The sequence below is a fragment of the Trichosurus vulpecula genome, chromosome 9, assembly GCF_011100635.1.
Source record: "Trichosurus vulpecula isolate mTriVul1 chromosome 9, mTriVul1.pri, whole genome shotgun sequence".
Lineage (NCBI taxonomy): Eukaryota > Metazoa > Chordata > Mammalia > Diprotodontia > Phalangeridae > Trichosurus > Trichosurus vulpecula.
The window spans coordinates 35,846,389-35,869,158 of NC_050581.1; the positions used below are offsets into that span (position 1 = coordinate 35,846,389).

General features: G+C 36.4%; 1 long non-coding RNA gene across 1 annotated transcript in view; it reads left to right on the forward strand.

The window, feature by feature from the left end:
* Positions 1–22,770, forward strand: part of LOC118830823 — a 124,432-nt gene that overhangs the window by 51,043 nt on the left and 50,619 nt on the right. Inside the window, exon 2 of the long non-coding RNA XR_005009108.1 lies at positions 11,649–11,735. This is a non-coding gene — a long non-coding RNA (uncharacterized LOC118830823). The remainder of the gene's footprint in view (positions 1–11,648; positions 11,736–22,770) is intronic.

Genomic DNA, 22,770 nt, shown 5'->3' on the forward strand with positions numbered 1-22,770 from the left:
TTCCTAGGAATATTGTCGCCAAATTCCAGAGCTCCCAGATCAAGGAGAAAATACTGCAAGCAGCCAGAAAGAAACAATTTGAGTATTGTGGAAACACAATCAGAATAATCTAAGATCTAGCAGCTTCTACATTAAGAGATCGAAGGGCTTGGAATATGATATTCTGGAGGTCAATGGAGCTAGGATTAAAACCAAGACTCACCTACCCACCAAAACTGAGTATCATGCTCCAAGGCAAAATATGGATTTTTAATAAAATAGAAGACTTTCAAGCTTTCTCAGTGAAAAGACCAGAGCTGAATAGAAAATTTGACTTTCAAACACAAGAATCAAGAGAAGCATGAAAAGGTAATCAAGAAAAAGAAATTGCAAGGGACTTACTAAAGTTGACAAATTTGACCTGAGGAGGGAATACCATACATACTCATTTGGGTATCTTACCCCACAAGAAAAAAGGAGGAAGAAGATAAAAAAGGGGGGGATGATAGAAGGGAGGGCAGATGGGGGTGGAGGTAGTCAAAAACAAACACTTTCGAAAGGGGACAGGGCCAAGGGAGAAAATTCAATAAAGGGGGATAGGTTAGGAAGGAGCAAAACATAGTGAGTCTTTCACAACATGAGTATTGTGGAAGGGTTATACATAATGATACGCATGTGGCCTATGTTGAATTGCTTGACTTCTTAGGGAGGGTGGGTGGGAAAGGAAGAGGGGAGAGAATTTGGAACTCAAAGTTTTAAAAACAGATGTTCAAAAACAAACAAAAAAAAGTTTTTTGCATGCAACTAGAAAATAAGATATACAGGCAATGGGGCATAGAAATTTATCTTGCCCTACAAAAAAGGAAGGGTAAAGGGGATGGAAGGGGAGTGGGGTGACAAAAGGGAGGGCTGACTAGGGAACAGGGCAATCAGACTATATGCCATCTTGGAGTGGGGAGGGAGGGTAGAAATGGGGAGAAAATTTGTAGTTCAAACTCTTGTGAAAATCAATGCTGAAAACTCACTAAATAAATAAAAAAATAAAACATTAGGGAAGGCTAAAAAAAAATTGTTGGAGACAGAATTATTTTAAATTCCAGCATAACACACATTGCTGCATGGGATATGTCAATCACTGATTTTTTTTTGACAAGGCAATGTAGTTAAGTGACTTGCCCAGGATCATACAGCTAGTAAGTGTCAAGTACCTAAGGTCAGATCTGAACTCAGGTCCCTCTGACTCTGGGGCTGGTGCTCTATCTACTGTACCACCTAGCTGCCCCTAATAACTGATTTTAGAAAAGTAGGGCTGCATTGATTGGGGAATTGCTAAACAAATTGTGGCCCATGAAAGTAGTAAAATATTACCGTACTATAAGTAATGATGACTATGATGAATGTAGAGAAGCATGGGAAGATTTATATGAACTGATGTAAAGCTAAATAAGCAAAACCAGGAAAACCATATACACAATGGCTACAGCAATGGAAATGGAAAGAACCATAAACGATTGAAACTAAGTGCTGAGAAATTATAATGCCCAAGCTTAGCCCCACAGAATAGGTATGAGAAGACTCCTCTCCCTGCTTTTTTCAGAGTTGAGGGACTATGGGTGGAACATTGTATTTAATATCAGATTATTTCAATATGTTGGCCAGTTTTGCTGAATTTTCCCCCGTTTTGTTATTTATTTTAAGAGATGGCTTTCTGGGAAGGAGAGTAGGAGAAAGATATTCTAGGAAACGTAGGTAACGTAAAAACAAAAGATACTAATAAAATATATTTTAAAGAAAAATAAAAGTAGAGTGGGAGAATGCAAATGAGAAGGGAGATAATTACGAGGTCCTTGAGTCAAAATCTAAATGGCTTATATTCCCTTTACTCTGTCACCACAGCAAATGGTACATACGTCATCAAGATTCCATCTCTATCCCTCTTCCTCTTTCACACAATATACGTATTATTTCTGTGCCCCCAAATCTTTGATTGTCCCTATTTTCTAGGACATTTCACACTTCTTACCCAGTAGTCAAGACAGAATTTTACATAAAAAAGGAGCTTTTGAAGGAACAAAAGTGTAAACAAACAAATAAAAATGCTTTTTTCCCCTTCAGAAACTCTTTTGCAATGTTAAAAAAGACAGAAAGGGAATAATCAGATTAAATATTCTCGATCTTATGTGGACACATTATTTCATCGGTTTAGAAAATGTTTTTAACACTAACATCATTTTTAAAATACTCCTTTTTCATATTAAATTAATTGCCAGTGGTATTCACCAAATCATTTTAAAGTTTTGAGGTTTTTCTCAAATTGGTTATGTTCTTGGGAGATTACTGTTTTTATGGTGGGATGTAGAACAGTGTATTGTGTGAAATGCCTTTGATGACATTTGTTGTTTTTAGTCATTTTTTAGTCGGGTCTAACTCTTCATGACCCCATTTGGGGTTTTCTTGGCAATTTACTGGAATAGTTTGTCATTTCCCTCTTCAGCTCATTTTATAGATGAGGAAACTGAGGCAAATGTGTTAAAGGTCAAACACCTAGTACGTCTGTGATTCAAACTCAGGTCTTCCTGACTCTAAGGTAAGCCAGATTTGAACTCAGGTCTTCCTGACTCCAGACCCGGTGTTCAATCTGCTTTGCCACCTATTGCCCTTTTGATGACATACCATGATGATATTCCTTTTTTTCAAAAACATCTGACCTATTATTTCATTGGTATAGGGAACTCCCAATAAGATAACTCTTTCAACCAATGTAGATGTGCATCTATTGTGCAATTTGTAATCCTACAGAGTAGCCAGGAGCACTGAAGAGATTAAGAGATTTGGCCAGGGTAGCAAAGCCAGTGAGTGTCAAAGCAGGACTTGACCCCAGATGTTTCTGATTCTGAGACTGGTTCTTTTACCACACCTGCCTCTATTGACCAAAACTATCAATAAAATGAATTGGTTGTGGAATTTTCAATCAAACGATGTTATCAAATGATATTAGCTTAGCTCTTTAATGCCTCCTAGGTGGAATCTGATTGGTGGCATAGGCAGGACATAATTTTTCTCACTGTTTCATATTATTAATCAAAAGAGTGGGACAAAATATTTGGTGAAAAAGTACAAATGGTTTTATTTGACAAATTCAACTTCAGGGTTAGATAAAAACTTGTATCAGCAGAGAGATTAGCCTTGGTTTGTGAAGTAACCATGATGTATGATAATGGGGTCAAGATGTATTGATTTTCCATTAATTCCTAAGCCTGTGAAGTGGGTTCTTGGGTGTTTTCCTTTTTTAGATCCACAAGGAGTAATTGCAGAGAAACAAGGAGATGGACTTTTTGCCCTCAAAGAGAATAAAAATGTGGCAAAACTTTTCTCTACCTGTAAAGAATCTCAGTCATGTATTTCAAAAATGAAAAGGACCATGTAATATTTATTTTTGCATTCTCCTCCTTGCTTTGAGAACATGAACTGTTGTGTAGTTTATATTTTGTTCTCATTCTGCTCCTCTTCCCCACCCCCCCACCCTGGTTTCTCTCTGTATCCCAGACATTGGTTATCTAATCAGACTAGTCCGTTCTGATGAAACATCGGATAGATTAGCAGACTCTTTTCATTCTCTTGATCTACCTGGGTTAGAAGGAATGACATCCCAGCTACTCGGACAGCTCTGGAGAGAGATTATTTTGGTTGAAGCATTAGATAATACTTTTGGACTAGCACTGATTATCCTGAATGATGTATCTATGGTCCGTAATTCTTTAGAATAATAATAATTGACATTTCAAAAGTGCAAAGCACTTTACCTATATCTTGTTTGATCTTTTCAACACCCCCTTGAGGTAGATGCTATTATCCTCATTTTACAATTAAGGAAACTGAGACTCAGAGAGTTTATATGGCTTGCCCAGGGTTACAAAGCTAATACTCAGGATTCAAATATAAGTCTTCCAGATACCAAAAAATCCTGAGTACTCTCTGCTTTGCCCCAGGTGCTTCAGAAAATCAAGTGGCTAGCCTAAGTCTGACTGTGTTCTTGAGCTATTAGTAAGGTCATGGAGATGAATTAAGAAATAGTATAAATATCTGTGTTGACAAGTAATCCTGAGCCCTCCTTTATATTTTACCTATTCTCAGCTCTTTCTCATTCACTTTCTAAAATATGTTTTAGAACATTATGATTTATTGATACCACACTTTTTATGCATATGCCTTAGTTCATACAAATCTTCCCATGTTTCTCTGAATTCCTTACATTCTTCATGAATAATAATATGCCAATAAATACCACAATTTGTTCAGTCAATCCTTAATAAACGAGTATTCATTTTGCTTCCAGTTCCTTTCTACAGCAAAAAAAATCCTGCAATAATTATTTGGCATATATTAAAACTTTATTCCTGTCCTTGACTTCCTTGGGGTATATGCACATTAATGGATCATTGGGTCAAAGGATATAAATACCCTAGTCATTTTTCTTATATAATTTTAAATTCTTACCCAGAACAACTGGACAAATTCACAGCTCCACCAACAATATATTAATATGCCTGGCTTCCCACAGCCCCTCCAACATTGACTATTTCCATTTTTTGTCATCTTTGACAATCTGCAGGATGAAAAAAAAAAGAACTTCATGATTTTAATTTGAAATCTTATTAGTGATACAGTATGATTTCATATAATCCTTAATAATTTGTAATTTTTCTTTTGAAAACTGCTTATGTTCTTTTATCTACATTCATGGGGGAATGACTCTTAGCTTTATTTGTGTCAGGTGCTTTATACACTGGATATTAGACTTCTGTCATTAATAGTTGATCCAAAGGTTTTTTTTCCCACTTGACAGTTTCTCTTCTTCTATCTACACTGACTTTGTTTAGGCAAAATAATTTTAATTTTATGTAATTGGAATTATTTTGTGTTGCCTGTAAGAAGGGGGTTGGGCTAGAAGAAATCTAAGATCCCCTTATTCAGATTTATTATCTTAACTTAATTTGGTCAAGAGTCTTCCCTCCCATCCATGGTGGTGAACATTACTTCTTTCCACTATCTAATTTTTTTTAATGAAATGGCATTTTGTATTTAGGTGACATCCATTTCAAGCTTCTTGTGTAATATGATGTAAAAGCCTGATCTAGCTCTAATTTCTTACAAACTGCTTTTCCCCTTTACTAGAAGTTGTTTTTTGGTTTTAATTTTGTTTGTTTGGGGGGGTGGTCAAAAGGGGAAACCTTTCCCCAGTAGTTTATTGTGGGGGGTTTTCAATACTGATCTATTACTTTTGATTTCTTTTGGTTCCTTCTTATGTAATCTGTTCTATGAAGGTTTTTTCCTATGTTTTAATCAGTAACAAATAGTTTTGTTGATTACAGCTTTATGTTTTATGTCTGGTAATGCTACACTCCCTTCACTTCTACATGTCCCCCCTCTTTACAATGCAATTCTAGACCTTTTGCTCCTCCAAATGAAATTTGTCATCATTTCGTCTGATTCTAAAGCATATTTTCTTGGTAATTTGATTTATGTAGTACTAAGTCTCTCAATTAATTTTGGCAATATTGTCATTTTTATTAAATTGGCACCACCCACATGTTCACAAGTGCTAAACTATCTCCACAGTTATGTCTTCCTTAATTTTTATGCAGACTATTTCATAGTTGTATATACATAAATATTAAGAATATTCTGGCAGATTAATTCTGAAATATTTTATGCATTTTATAGTTATTTTTAATGACATTTCTTTTATTATCATTTTCCAGGTCTTTGTTTGTACTATATAGGAATGTTGATGATTTTTGTGCATTATCCCTTCTTTTATGTAATTCATGATTGAACTAAATCTTCACCTTTATTCCTTTTAAAAGAAAAGAAACACACCCAACACCAGGCACAGACATAAAACTCATGAAAAAGGGCCAGCCTGTAATCTTGTCTACCCAGTTTGCACTCTTATTTTGGAGTTTTCTTAATTCATGATTGAATTAAATCTTCACCTGTATTCCTTTGAAAAGAAAACACATCCAACGCAGATAAGCATTACCCAAAATCCATCATTATAAGGCTCAGCCTGTAATCTTGACTATCCCAGCTTGTATTCTTCATTTCAGAGTTCTCTTGATCACAAGTTCCTTTGAGCACAGACTGTGGGATTTGTTTTCAAACAGCTCTCTGTATTTGTGGCACCTTGTACATACGCGGGAAGCACTAAATAATAACCACCAAGCTGCTTGAGCGAAAGCTCCTCCCAAGCTTTTTTGGTGTTACTAGAACCGGCAGAAGGCTCTGCTCCCTCCCCAGATTCACTCTGTGAGGGAAGCTGCCTGTCTATGTTTACTTTTCATTTGGGGCCTGGATTAAACTTAGAGATTTTCCCTTCAATTGCAGACTGAGTTTAAATTTAGAAATTTGGAAAGCGCCCATGTAGATGGGTATAGAGTGATTACATATTGTAGCAGTATTTGTAATGCATTCCCTAAGAACAGTACTATATTATAATATTATAATGTTATAGCCTGTTCTAGAGATGATAGAGGGAAGCTACTACAGATTGATTAAATATATAAAATTTTACATTTTAAAAAATTGTGTGGAAGAGGTCTGATCCCATTACAGGGAGATTACCCAAGTTACTTTTAGGAAAATCTTATTATGATGAATATTGGTTGAAATTAGTGTGTGTGACCTATCCCCCCACCCCTCCACCAAAACAAACAACAGCCAAAAAAAAAACACCCAAGCAGCCCAGGATAAGAAGGTTTGTCAGGCAAGGTTGCAATTCACATCAGTGGAGAAAATACCCATATTCATGAAATTACAGGTCACTTAGAATACCAAAGGAAATTCTGTCACAATAGGCTTGGATTTGGAAAGCTTTCATTATCTAGAAAATTTTATATTTTTCCTTCTTGTAGTATGGCTTTGCCTCCATCTGAATTGTTCAAACACGTATTTTTATATTCAATCTTTGTATATTGACCTATTATTGAGGTCTGAAACTCTCCTTACTACAGTATATTGGAAAAATCTTGAGGTGACATAAAGGATAGTGTGACAGGGGAAGAGGGAGAGAAAGAGAGGCAAAGACAGACACAAAAAGACAGAGAGACTGACAGACAAAGCATTTATTAAGCACCCACTGTGTGCCGGGCACTGTCCTAAGCACTCAGAAGATAAATATAAGTAAACAAGCCAGGCCAGTTCTGTGTTATTCAAGGGACATTAATCCCATTTGTCTATTACCTAGATCGCTACCTCCTGCTCATTCCTTTTCTTGCCACCTGCACTCTGGTTGTTTTGTTTTATGGAAGGATCTGCTTTGGAGAAAGGGAGGTGAACCATATTCATCAATTTTGCTACCTTGGTAAAAGGTTGGGTGGTGCAGAAATTTCTTCTAGTTTAGGGCATTTTCCACGGATTTCAATTCTTCACCTTATCTCATAACTAGAAAACTCTATGACTGTAATTCGTTCCTGTTTGGCATAGATTGGCTTTATGTTGCTACCATACCATGTATAGGAGGGTAGTGAACAAGAGTTCAAAGGCCCTTGTCAAAGTAGTGCCATCAACAAAAACATTTGGCTGTATAGGACATCTAATTTGGGGAGAATCAATATGTTAGAAATCATGTAATTGAGTCACAGGGAAGCTGTTAGTGTTTAGATACAGACATTATTATTGTTGAATCCACAGAGGCAAGTTATGTGTGGGAATGGTTTTGCTAGAATATTGTGTCCAATTTATCATGCAACCCTGAAGTACTCTTCTGAAAACTGGTTATTTTTTACTTTGTTTACTTTCTTACATTCTGAAAAACAGATATGGAAGCATCCTATGCTTTTAAAAAAAATCTCAAAGTGACATGTACATTAAATTCATCATTAATATTATTATTATCATTATTATTAAGGAGGAATTATATTCAGAAAAACCAGGGACAACTGGTCTTGTAATTAAGAATGCTGTTTGAGACATTTTGTTTCTAGTCCTTTTCATTCATCTTCATTATATTAGAATTTTTTTTCTTCTGAAGGATGAATAACTCTCTTGCTTATAACATGTTAGTTGTATTGCATTGTAACAGAAGGCTCTAATACACCCTCCCTCCCATATATTGTCAAATCCTAATGATAATTCTGTTTTAGCTTAATACATTAATAGTATTTCTGACCCTAAAAAAACAAACTAACATTCAGTAGCAACATTCAGTGACAACTGTCCCTTTTCTATTTCATGAATATTTCTGTAGTAAATAGTGGAAGTTTACAAGAGTGCCCAGTATAGTTTTTTTAAATAAAATTTGCATTAAAAATTTTTATTTCCAGCTTTTGTTTTCACACCTTCATTTGGAGAACCATCCCTTATAACACAGAAGAAAAAAGAAAAAGCCAGGGTGGGAGGGGAATAGTTCTGTACTCCCAACCCATCAACCAAATCTGATAATAGATGTGACATATCATAGTTTCCCCATCCACATCTACATCTCTGCAAAGAAGTGAATTTTCCTGTTTCTTCTTTAAGGACCAGCTTGTTTGTTATAATTACACAGTGTTCATTTTCTGTTTTTTGTGTGCTTTCCATTTTTTTAGTTGTGGCATATATTATTTTCTAACTTCTGGTTACTTTGCATTACATTAGTTCATATACTTTCCCATGCTTCCCTGTTGTAATCTTATTAATCCTTTCTCATGGATCAATACCATTCCATTCTGTTCCCTTACCACAATTTTTGTAGCCATTCCCCAGTTTATGGGCATCTTCTTTGTTTCCAGTTCTTTGCTATGGGAAGGCCAAGTCTTGATGCAGTTCAAATCATGTCATTTCTAATGTTTCCTGGCCGTTAAAAGGTAATCAGCAGGTTAGATGAAGCAAGTGTAGTTGCAGCTGCTGCTCAGCAATAAACCCCAAGGTTAATTATGCTTCTGACCTTTGATCTTGTCTCTTAAACATAAAGTTAAGAGTTATAGTTGGCTAAGCTGTTAATGAGAATGTCACTAAAGGGAGATTCCCCCTTAATACTGAAATTTAAAAGTTAGATGAGTTAGTATTAGTTGCAGTAGTTTGAAGGTGGCTGTCTAAAACCATTAGGCCCCTAAGAAGTTTCATTGGCCCTAATTTAATTGACCAATGCTACCTTTCTGGCTTTGTTGGCTATCCTTATTCTTCTGCTACTGCACTCTAGTAAGCCGTAACCTAAGAGAGCACAAGGCTTACCTTGCAACAAGCATATTCTCGGGTCCCATGGAAAGTAAATCTGTGACAGAAAAGAAGGGAGAGGCAGGTTAGGCAACAGAAGGTCAGATGAATATTTAATATAAATTACCCTATAGTCACCCTGATTGCTTTTAGACCTGGAACAGGTAGATACTAGCTTAATTTCTCTGGCCAGTTAAAAGCTCTTTTGACACCATAAAAATTGCCTTCTTGCCAAAGGTGAATAAATAACCAGCCCTGCCTCTAATAAAATTAGGCAGAAGTTTAAAAAGCACCAAGGTAGTATCATTAAAGCTATTGCTGCTATAGAAATTGGTGCCAAGGTCATTGCCTTTGAGAGAAAATGTAAAAGGATATGTCTGCAGTGGTAAGCAAGACAGTCCCTTCCCCACTGGAGGGGAGAGTTCAGCCTGTTCTCTTTTAATTCCAGTATAATGCTTAACAAAATTTAAAATTGGAAAACTGACACTCCTTTCAGACTTAGCCCACTACTAGGGCTGTCCTTGCATTTTTAAAAAATATAATTTTCTGAGATCTTCTGCTTTTCCATCATTTGTATTTCCCAGTGTATTTGTATTCCTCTCTTTTCCACTATAATGAAAGAAGAAAAAAGAGGAAAAAGTCTGACGTTGAAAACAGTGTTCTAAACCTATAGGCTCCCCATAACTTCAAAGAAGTGGGGGAGGAGCTACTTTCTCATATTTCCTCTTTGAGGCCAAGCTTGGGCATTATGTTTTATATAACATATTAGATTTTATATAATGCGTCACACATAGTACATAGTGTATGTTGAAACATTCAGGTTCAAACATTTTGGGTTTTTTTCATTTGTTATAGTCATTGTGAATATTTTTCTTGGTTCTGCTTATTTCACTTTGTATCAATCCATATAAGTCTTCCCATGTTTCTCTGTGTCCATGCACGTTTAGACCTAGAATCAACCTTCATACATATTCCTCCTCTTCATCTCTGGGCCCAAATTATTGCAGTCAGTAAGAAAAGGCATTGGGTTTATGACTCCTTAGGACCTGGCAGTCTTGAAGTTGAAGTGGTTGTTAAAGTGGTTGTGTTGAACAACTGGGTCACAATTGGAAGTGGTTTGAGTGTTTGTGATTGGTCTCTCCTTTGAACTCTCATAGTATTTTGCTTATGAATCATTTATGCACTTGTCTTACTCTTTTGTATTTGAGTAATTTATGTAGTTCTCTTATTCTTGCATTAGATTGTAAGCTCCTTAAGGGCAGGGACTGTGTTCATTTCCATATTCATATTTCCCTCACTGACTAGCACAGTAGTTCCATGTGATAGGTGAGTGAGTGAATGAATGAATGAATCAATAAATCAATGAATAAAAATCACCTATTAAGTACTCACTAAGTATCAAACACAATTATAAGTGCTGGGGGTACCAAGAGAAAAGGGAGATAGCCTCCTCTCTGAAAGAGCTTATGTTCTAATCGGGAGACTCACCATTCATTACAGCTTAATGTTTATTAAATTGAGTTGAATTGGCAGTGTAACTGAAGCTTTTAAAGACTGTAATAGGTTTGTTCTGGCGAAAATGTTTATGGGTTGGTAGGTTTGGGAGGTGTGAATTTTCTACTTAAAAACTTTCTATGCTTTCTTATATATCTAAGTCCGACACAATCAACCTCTTATGTATTTAAGTCCTGTACTTGTGTATTTAAGTGCTACACCATCAACTTCCAACCTACCTTTACAGCCTTATTCCTTCTACTCTCCTTTATGAATGCATTCTATGGCTATTGTTTGGGGCTTTTCTTGCTCTGGACTTAATTTCAGTGATATTGGGAACTTTCAGTGAAGAAACTGCCTCTAGGACATCATCAACTGTTCTGTAATGTATTATCTTAGAGAGTTGCCTGGTACTCTGAGAGGTCAAAGGTCTCCTCCAGAGTCAATATTTGTCAGAGATAAGACCTGAACCCAGGACATCCTGATTCTGAGGCTGGCTTTGGCTACTATGCCATGTACCTCCCAGCTCAAATAGTTATAAAGTTACAAATAGTCATAAATATTTATAGATAAAAATTTAGTTTATTTTAAAATATGAAATATAATTAAATATATTTATTTTATCATAAAATAAGATTTTAGTTTATTTTAAAATATAAAATATTGTTAAATATATTTTTATTATAAAATAAACATTTACTTTATTTTCAAAATATTTTAAAGTAGTTTATAGTTGGTAGTGATTGAGCTTCAGATGAGATCTTTTCCCTTGGTACTATATAAAATTTTTAGATTAATATTAGAGGTAAAGGACTATTAAAAACTATTGAAATCTAATCATTGTAATCATAACAATGAAGGAAAAATAAGCTGATAGTGAATTTGAAATATAATTGTTTTGGGGGAAAAAAAGATGAATACCCACATTTTGTCTTCCCATGTAAATTGAAATGCATTTTTTTGTCTGTGTGTACTTATAGGTCTGAAGCCACTTCCTGTTGGGCTACTCTGGACACTGAGCTCCTCATTTGCCCTTTCTTATACTTCCTCCATTTTGGGAGCTGAAGGTGAGTTTTACATCCAACTCTAACATCAACCCTTCAATTTTCATCTCCTCTTCCTCATGAAGATTCTCCTTGCTGGATAAGCTGGCTTCCAATGCCATGTTACCTGTTATTTTCCAAGCAGGGCTTTATGATCACAACTGAGGAAGCAGAGCTATTGATGGGTGAGGCAGGAAGGCATTGACTGTTGCTTAGGACCTAATAAGGATGCTAGACTTTTGCCATCTCATCTGACCAAAGGTAGCAAATAAAAGCAGAGAGAGCTCAGGCCTTTGGACTGCTACATAGTCCAGAGCTGCACATATTGGTCAGAGAGAGAGCAAGAGAGCCAAAAGATGGTAAAGCAGTAATGGTAAAGTAGTGTAATTTGGGAGGAGGGGTATAGTTACCTGGGAGGCTTTCCTTGTATAGTCACACAGGGACAGGTTTATGCTCCCTCGTGTCGTGTATTTCCCTGGGGAAAATCTTGTTCTTTGGACTGTGCTGTAAGCTGCTTAAGGTATTAGGCAAAGAATACACTAAAGGCTTGGTAGTGACACAAGGTCAGTGACAGCTATATCCCTGAAAATATGATGCATTCTCAGTTCTCTTCCAGCTCTGACTCCTGTGACCCCACAACCTTTGGAGTTCTCTACTATTCTTTTGGGGGTAGAGGGGTCAGAGGTTATGGAACCTTGGTAGTCAGCAGTCATGGAATACCAATAGTCTTAAATCATAGAATCCGTTCAAGGCCCTGAAAGGCCTCATGTCTGAACTATGCTTCCTCTTTTTCCCAATTACAATGACACCTCATTTATTCAGCATCCTGGGGAGGGGGGGAGGGAATGGAAAAATGTTCCAGGTAAATGAATTTTCCAGGTTACTGAAGCTTACTCCACCACTTTGTACAATGCATTACACGTAGCAGGGACATAATTTTTTTTTTGTTAAATTTAATTGAGTTATAGCCTTTAATTTTTACCTAATTTTTTTAAAAAGTGAAATATTTCTAAAATGTATTACACACTTCATTGGCTTCTTAAACAGAATATATGGAGCATAATTTAACCTTTCCATGATGACTCAAGGTTATATTTAGCTGTTAGCCTCTAAGGATTTAGGGCTGCCTGCCTCTGGGTTGAATGGCTGAACACAGACTGTTAACAAGGACTGTGCTGGATAGTCACTTCCCAGTACGTCAGCTTCATCTCTTCCCCACTCTCCTTATTTTTCTCTTCTAATCTTCTCATGATGACCTCTGAGGTCCCTTCTACCTCTAGGACTATGATCCTTGTTCTAAAAACCAAGGAGAAAACCAGCTAAACAACCTTGTTAAATTATAATTTACACATAATTCTAAGTCTAATTCTAAGCTCTGATTGTGGATGAATACAGACGAGAAAAATGAAGCACATGTAAAGTGAGAAGTTGGGCTAGGTGAACTTTATTGCCCTAGTACTCTTTGAAATAGCTAAACCATTCTTTCTGGCCACCTTCTTTCCTCATGAATAATCAGCCCAATAAAGCTAGGTTGCAACAAGCATTATTTAATTTATACTAGAGAATAAAACCTTACTCTTTTTTTCTTTTTTTTAATTAAACAAAATTTTTATTTTTAGTTTACACAAGTTTTTGAGTTCCAAATTTTCTCCCCTTCTTTCCCCTCCCTCCTGCCCCCCAAGATGGCATGGAATCTGATATATGTTCTACATATACTTTCACATTAAACCTATTTACATAATAATCAAGTTGTAAAGAAGAATTATAACCAATGGAATGAATCATAAGAAAAAAGAAACAAAACCAAAAAAGAAGAGAAAAAGAGAGAGCAAAAAGTTTGCCTCAATCTGCATTCAGACTCTGTAATTCTTTCTCTGGATGTAGATAGCTCTTTCCATCATGAGTCCTTTGGAGCTGTCTTTCAACCTTGTATTGCTGAGAAGAACCAAGTCTATCAAAGTTAGTCATCACAGAAGCAATATGTTTGTGGTTGTGTACAATGTTGTCCTGGTTCTGCTTTGCTCACTCAGCATCAGATCATGTAGGTCTTTCCAGGTTGTTATGAAGTCCTTATCTTCCCCATTTCTTATAGCACAATAGTATTCCATTACATTCATATACCACAACTTGTTTAGTCATTCCCCAATTGAAGGGCACCCCCTTCATTTCCAATTCTTTGCTACCACAAAAAGAGCTGCTATAAATATTTTTGCACATACCAGTCCCTTTCCCACTTGTGTGATCTCTTTGGGATACAGCCCTAGAAGTGGTATTGCTGGGACAAAGGATATGCACATTTTTATAGCCCTTTAATCATAGTTCCAAATTGTTCTCCAGAATGGCTGGATCAGTTCACAAGTCCACCAACAATGAAACAGTGTTCCAATTTTCTCACAACTTCTCCAGCATTTATCATTTTCTTGTTTTGTCCTTTTAGCCAATCTAACAGGAGAGTTCTTTTGATTTGCATTTCTCTAATCAGTAGTGATTTAGACCATTTTTTCATATGCCTATAGATATCTTTAATTTCTTCCTCTGAAAACTGCCTGTTCATATCCTTTGACCATTTCTCAATTGGGGAATGACTTGTATTCCTATAAATTTGACTCAGTTCCCTGCATATTTTAGAGATGAGGCCTTTATCAGAGATACTGGTGTAAAGATTTTCTCCCAATTTTCTGCTTCCCTCCTAATCTTGCTTGCATTGGCTTTGTTTGTACAAAACTTTTCAATTTAACATAATCAAAATGATCCATTTTGCATTTTGTAATGCTCTCTATCTCTTGTTGGATTATGAATTCTTCCCTTTCCCATAAATCTGACAGGTAAACTATTCCTTGCTCTCCCAAATTGCTTATAGTATCAGCCTTTATTCCTAAATCATGAACCCATCTTGACTTTATTTTGGTATATGGTGTGAGATATTGGTCTATGCCCAGTTTCTGCCCCACCATTTCCCAATTTTCCCAGCAGTTTTTGTGAAATAGTGAATTCTTAGCCCAGAAGCTGGATTCTTTGGGTTTATCAAAGAGTAGATTGCCATAGTCATTGACTACTGCATCTTGAACACCTTACTCTTAGAGATTATAAATTTTAGATGCAACGCTAAGTCTGTAAGTTACGAATGAGCTTCTGATTTGCATTGGTAAAAAGAGTTAAACACTAAGATTTCCCCATGCTGATGAAATTGCATGTCTGGATCTCCTTCCCCTCCTAAAAATTATTTTACTTCTCTGGAAGGTAGAAGGTAATGGCCTCAGTGATATAGAACACAACCCTTAACCTAAAAGTAAGCAGAAAGGTTTCTAAACATTGAGAAAATAGTTGTCACTAAACCCATGCACTTTGCTCCATGGCAGAAGTATGGAATCATGCACAGACTAAGTCAGTCAAGTTAGGATTGTGTGTAAATTTGAGATCTAAGAATATAGCCATTGAATGTTGGAAGGTAGAGTGTCTTTTGGTGCCTTCTTTTCTTTGATAACAATATTTACTTCTATAACTTCCTCTACCATCTCTGCATATAACATCCAAACCCCTGTCTTGAGGTCCACATTTCTGGTTGCTAAGTTCACCAATAATTACCATTATCTTAAACTCAATGTGTTGAAAACTAAGCTTATTATCTTTTCCCCTGAATCATGTTTCTCCTTCCAACTTTGTTATTTTCATGAAGTGCCATTCACTTTCTGACCTTTTCCTCTTACTCACATCTCCCATCCATTCAAGTCAGTTACCAAGTTCTATGGATCTATAACATCTTTCAAATCCATCCCATACTCTCATTTTGCCATTGACCATGATGGCCCTCTTCTCCCTTCTCCCACTGGTGAGCTTTTCCTAGGATTTTTATTTTGAGGTGAGGCCCAGTCTGGGAAGTCTTCATTCATTTACTATCTATATTTCTGACTTTCCAGATTTCAACAACATGTCTCTGCAGCCTCTCCTCCTAGAGCCTCCCTCAGAGCTTGACGCTTCCTTACTCTAGAACATCCATCAGCCCCTATAGCTTTGTGGCAAGGGAAGGGTGTCCCTGCTATCCAGGGGCATGATTCTCAGGTCCAGAATGTCAAACCAGAGCTGGAAAGGAAATGGAAGGTGGCTAGCCTTGGCCCTTTCACAAAATGGAGGTCCCGGGAAGAACTAACTAATGGGGGGAGTAGGCCAACCTAGAAGAGGGTTAGAGGGCTTGTATATTCTAGGACAAGGAGACCCCACCTACTAAGGGACATTCCAGGATCAAACAGCAACTGAGGCATGGTTTTGAAAGCTGGAAAGTCAGAAGCAGAGATGAGAGGGTAATGAAGGCTAGTCAGTCTGGGCTCCTCCACAAAATGGAGGCTCCTGGATATGCTCACCAATGAGAGAATCAGGAAGGAGGTAGATTTTTTTTAAGCAAAGGCTTGAATAGATTGTAGATTTAAGATGACAGTCATAGACATCAGTGCTAAGTTTATCAAAAGAAGATTTCACTGTGATGCTTCCTTGAATATTATATTTTTCAACCATTCTCCTACATAAACACCATCAGGAATGGCTTCTTTGGAAATGAAGAATAGCTATATAACTACCTCTAAAAGTCTGTTTCCATTAAGTAACCAAAAACTGGTGTGGGTGGGATTACCACTGTTTCTGGCAAACATGTGCCATGCATGACTTCATACAGTAGAGTAAGATGGGTCAAACCAATAGGGAAGATAGCCTAGATCACCATTTTGGTGACATGGTAAGCCTTAGGGAGGGAATTTCAAAAGCTGCCAAGACTTTCTCTCAGTACCATATAATCTAGTATTTAAATTTTTTAATCGATAAGGTTAAGTGGACAATGTCTGAAGAAATCAAAAGAAAGATTTTTTTTTTTACAAAGTAGATTATAAAGAAGAAGCTACTTGAATTAATTTCTGTTAGACTCTGTTAGGCCCAGGATGAAAAGAATTAAAAACAAAAGACTACATTTTAAAACATAATGTATTTTGTTTTTATTTGCTTTTGTAAATTTATTTTTAAAATTTTGGTTGTCTACCTCGCATGTTCCTGGATTTAAGTGCTTTAATTAGAGCTAATAGGAATGAGAGAATTCCCAACGTAATTTTTCCTTATAACCAATATGGTGACTCTTTGTGTACTTTGCATCAAACTTTTATTTTCTCATGCATTTTACAAATGAGCACATAAAATAATGATTGTGCCTCAGATATGCCCTTGCAATTTTAACCTGCTGTGATTATATGATCAACATAATAAATACACCTGGATTTTGTTTATGCAGGACCTCCACTTATCTCCCTCATAGCTTTTCCTCCATATCCATTTTGCCTTTTGGCTGCTATTTACTTGAATTGTAATAATTCCATGGTTATAATTCTTTGATTATATTATTCTTTGATTTGAAGTTAGCAAAACCCAGGGAGAACAACCATGAAAAAGAGAATAAAAGAATTTGTGTATTCAGAAAGAGAAGGCAGTTGAGATGGATGTATTCAAGCAAACTGATTCAAAGATTACCTTTATTCCTAATCATGATTCACTAATTCTTAGAAAATGACCATCTCCAAAATATCGCAAAAGATTTCTAAACACAATCAAGTCAAGAGAAGCAGTTCTGAATGCAGAACAGAATCCAGGAGAGGGCACTCAGAGTCAGAGAACCTAGCTCTGAGTCTTGTCCAAGCCTTGGGCAGCTTGACTCACCTTCTTGAGCCCGACAAGCTTTTTTATCTTTAAAACAGGGATAATGGCTACACTGACTACTTCACAGGACTGTTCATGGGGTCATAGTTAAAGCTGGAAGTGACCTTAGAGGACATTAAGTCTAACCCACTCCCTTTACAGATGAGGAAACTGAGGCACATAATAGTTAAGTGAATTGCACAGTATCCCTGTGTCTGAGGCAGCATTTGAACATAGGTCTTCTTCCTTTCTCCAGGTCAACACTATTCCATTCTGCTTCCATAAAGATTCAATGAGATATGGGTGTAAAGCATTTTGTAAACCACAAAGCAATGTGGAGACATTAGTTAAAAATGACAGCAATAACAAAGCTATAAGCTGTGCTTTACTTATCTAAAATCTCATTTCACATATACACCGAAGTGTGGTTGCTGCTTTAGGCATCAGAACAAGAAAAGAGGGTGCTCATCCTCTATGAGATTATGTAAAACTAAAAAAATACACATATATCTACATATGCGAATTCCTACATATATACGTATATGCGTACTTATATAAACATACTTTCATGTATGTTGCATATGAAACTTCTTTATTCCTCGCTGTTTAAGAATGTAAATGATTTGGAATTATTTTGTTATTCCTTGTGTGACCTTGGGAAAGTCATCTCTCTAGCTCTCAATTTCCACATTTGTAAAATGAGGTTGCAATATATGAATGAATGAATGAATGCAAAAAAGCATTCATCAAGAGCTAAGTGCTGAGGATACAAATAGAAGACTGAAACAGCCCTTGATCGCCAGGAACTCAACTCCTAGTGAGGGAGATAACACATGTGGGAGGGTTCATCTGCAGGGCCAACAGTAAGACCTGGAAGGCTAGAAGGTACGGGAGGAGGGTGAATAACAAGGCCCTGGGTCCAGAAGGCACAGTAGCAGGGCAGATGGCAATGCCCACTAGTCTATAGGAAATAGATATAAGCAAATGGCAAGATTTTGAGTTCATCCATTTGTCCACCAAGATGTCCACTTTGCTAATGACCTCATTGTTGAAGAGGAAGTTGTTCATTCACAGTGGGTTTTATTGCCTCCCTGTTGCAGCTGGACTTGTGGTACAGTGCTGGCCATTCTTGTCACTACCTGCTCCTGGTCTGCTGCTGCCCTCACAGCAATTTATCACACACACACACACACACACACACACACACACACACACTTTATTATATATCTATATGTGTATGTATGTGTGTATGTGCATATATGTATATGTGTATATATGCATGTGTATATACACACATAGATAGATAGATAGATAGATAGATAGATAGATAGATAGATAGATAGATAGAAATGTACATAGTTGTTTTTATTCAGTCTTCCCCTTTAGACTGTGAGCTCCTTGAGAGCAGGGGCTGTCTTTGCCTTTTTTTATTACACCCCCCAACTTAGTCCAGTGCCTAACACATTGTAGTCATGATAAATTCTTGTTGACTGATTGACCGATGGTCCCAAGGAGCCACAGTTAGTCCCCTTGAAGAGGCAACTGGGATGGCTGCATCAAAGGCTGAGTGATGTTCCAGCCTCCACAGAGCAGGTGTAAGGAGAGGCCCTCTCCGCCCTCATCTATAGCCATCGCTCACCACTAGTGGGCAGGATAACAAACCATCTCCTCTCCCACCATCCGCCTTCTTGGAAGTTGGAGAGAATGTCCACATTGATGGATCACAAATCCATTTGAGTAAAATTACAGGATTAGATCATATGACATCAGAGATCCTTTCCACTCGCAATCTGTGATCTTCTGATCTTTAGAAATATCACACAAGAAGAGTAAATTTCTTATGCCAGAAAAGAGAAACTAGTTTCTAATAACAATATAAGTTTATATGTACTCCTTTGATAGCTGATAAGATTACTGAATATTTGGGTAGCACTTCATACTGGCAGATTTTTTTAATAAATTTTTTTATTAATTTCTCTATATTTAAAGGAAATGAAACACTGTGGCATTTGGGAAATGTATTAACTATATTTATAATACTGTCTATATTGCAGTATTGACAATATTAGGAATTTTACCTTTTTTGATATAGAATAGCTATATAATAACTATATTGCAGTATGGACAATATTTGCAATTTCCCACTGTTTAAAAAGCTGTCTTACATTCGCAAGACAAGGAAAAACTATTTCAGAAATACTTTAGGTGGGATAAATGAAAGAAAATGAAAGAAAAAAAAGAACAGGAAGGGGCAGCTAGGTGGCACAGTGGATAGAGCACTAGCCCTGGAGTCAGGAAGATTCCAGGAGTTCAAATCCAGCCTCAGACGCTTACTAGTTTTGTGACCCTGGGCAAGTCACTTGACCCCAATTGCTGAGAGAGAAAGAGAGAGAGAGAGAGAGAGAGAGAGAGAGGGAGACTTTGTGTTATAAAATGCCATAACCATCACCAGGGACAAGTGGATAGGCGGATTCTTCTATATTTTATTCAGGCTCCTGAAAAGTAGGTAGGGGAGTTCTTCTATGTTTTATTCAGTGTCCTGAAAAATAGTCATTTAATTAAATAATTTTCTGGTCATCCAAGTGATAATATTCACTATTGGATAAGAATACCTGCTCTTTCTACCCCTTAGGGTTATGGTAAAAGAAGCACTTTATAAATTGTAAAGTCCTATATGAATATAAATGATTAATGATGTTGACATGATGATATTATTGGCAGTTAATATTACTAATGATAATAACAATAACAATTGATACATCTCCAAAAAGCAATCATTTTACCCAGGTTCTCATGATCAGGAGACTCTTGGAACATTGCTCACCATAAGAAGCTGTGGACCAGAGGTCTAGTCCTTAATTTATTCTTTTTGTCTTCATTTTATCTTTTTGTGCACTCGATAGTATTTTATTTTTTCAAATTATATGTAAAGATAGTTTTCAACAGTCGTTTTTGTAAGATTTTGAGTTCTAAATTTTTCTCCCTCTCTCCCCTCCCTCCACCTGCCCTAACATGGCAAGCAATCTGATGTAGGCTATGCATGTACAATCATGTTAAACATATTTCCACATTAGTCATGTTGTGAAAGAAGAATAAGAACAAAAGTAAAAAAAGAAAAATATAGAAAAAAACAAAAAAAGTGAAAATGGTATGCTTTGATCTGCACTCACACTCCGTAGTTCTTTCTCTGAATGTGAATAGTATTTTCCATCATGAGTCTTTTGGAGTTGTCTTGGATCATTGTATTGCTGAGGAGAACTAAGTCATTCATAGTTGATCGTTCATAGTTGATCATTGCACAATGTTGCTGTTACTATGTACAATGTTCTCCTGGTTCTGCTCACATCATTCAGCATCAGTTCATGAAAATCTTTCCAGGTTTTTCTGAGATCCACCTGCTCATCATTTCTTATAGAACAATAGTATTCTAATATATTCATATACCACAACTTGTTCAGGCATTCCCCAATCGATGGGCATCCCCTCAAGTTCCAATTCTTTGTTATGGCAAAAAAAAGTCACTATAAATGTCTTTGAACATGTGGGTCCTTTTCCTAATTTTATTATCTTTTTGAGATATAGATCTAATAGTGGTGTTACTGGATCAAAGAGTATGCACAGTTTTATAGCCCTTTGGGCATAGTTCCAAATTGCTCTTCAGAAAGGTTGGATCAGTTCGCAGCTCCACCAACAATGCATTAGTATTCCAATTTTCCCATGTCTTCTTCAACATTTATCATTTTCCTTTTCTGTCATATGAGCCAATCAGATAGGTGTGAGACAATACGTCAGAGTTGTTTTGAGTTGCATTTCTCTAATCAATAATGATTTAGATCATTTTTTCATACGACTATAGATAACTTTAATCATCTGAAAACTGCCTGTTCACATCCTTTGACCATTTACTAATTGAGGAATGACTTGCATTCTTGTAAATTTTACTCAGCTCTCTATACATTTGAGAAATGAGGCCTTTGTCAGAAACACTGGCTGTAAAAATTGTTACCCAGCTTTCTGCTTTCCTTCTAATTTTGGTTGCATTGGCTTTAGTTTGTGCAAAAACGTTTACATTTAATGTAATCAAAATTATCCATTCTGCATTTCATAATGTTTTCTATCTCTTGTCTGGTCATAAATTCTTCCTTTCTCCACAGATCTGACAGTAAACTATTCCCTGCCCTCCTAATTTGCTTGCAAAGGTGGGGAACCTGTGGACTCAAGGCCACATATGGCGTTCTAGGTCCTTGGGTGCAGCTTTTTGACTGAGTCCAAGTTTTACAGAACACATCCTTTTATTAAGGAGATTTGTTCTGTGAAGTTTGGATTCAGTCAAAGGGCCACACTTCAGTACCTAGAGAGCCACACATGGCCTCCAGGGTATAGGTTCCCCATCCCTGGTTTATGGTATCATCCTTTATGTGTAAATCATGTACCCATTTTGACCTTATCTTGGTATAGGGTGTGAGATGTTAGTCTATGCCTAGTTTCTGCCACACTATTTTCCAGTTTTCCCAGTAGTTTTGTCAAATAGTGAGTTCTTATCCCAGAAACTAGAGTTTGGGGGTTTATCAATCAGTAGATTACTTTAGTCATTTGCTACTATGTCTTGTGTACCTAACCTGTTCCACTGACCCACCACTCTATTTCTTAGCCAGTAGCAAATAGTTTTGATGATTGCTGCTTTATATATAGTTTTAGATCTAGTACAACTACTAAGACATCTTCCTTTACATTTTTTCATTAATTGCCTTGATATTCTTGACCTTTTATTCTTCCAGATGAATTTTCTTATTATTTTTTCTAGATCTATAAAATAAATTTTTGTCAGTTTAATTGGTATGGCACTGAATAAGTAAATTAGTTTAGGTAGAATTGTCATTTTTTATTATATTAGCTCGGCCTACCCATGAACAATTGATATTTTACCAGTTGTTTAGATCTGATTTTATTTGTGTGAAGTGTTTTGTAATTGTGTTCATATGGTTCCTGGGTTTGTCTTGGCAGGTAGACTACCATATATTTTATAATGCCTACAATTATTTTAAATGGAATTTCTCTTTTGGTCTCTTGCTACTGGACTTTGTTGGTAATATATAGAAATGCTGATGATTTATGTGGGTTTATTTCATGTCCTGCAACTTTGCTAAAGTTATTCATTGTTTCAAGTAGTTTTAGTTTATTCTCTAGGATTCTCTAAGTATACCATATCATCTGCAAAGAGTGGTAGTTTTGTTTCCTCATTGCCTATTCTAATTCCTTCAATTTCTTTTTTTCCCCATCTTATTGCTAAAGCTAGCATTTCTAGTACAATATTGAATAATAGTGATAATAATAATGGGTATCCTTGTTTCACCCCCAATCTTATTGGGAATGCTTCTAGTTTATCTCG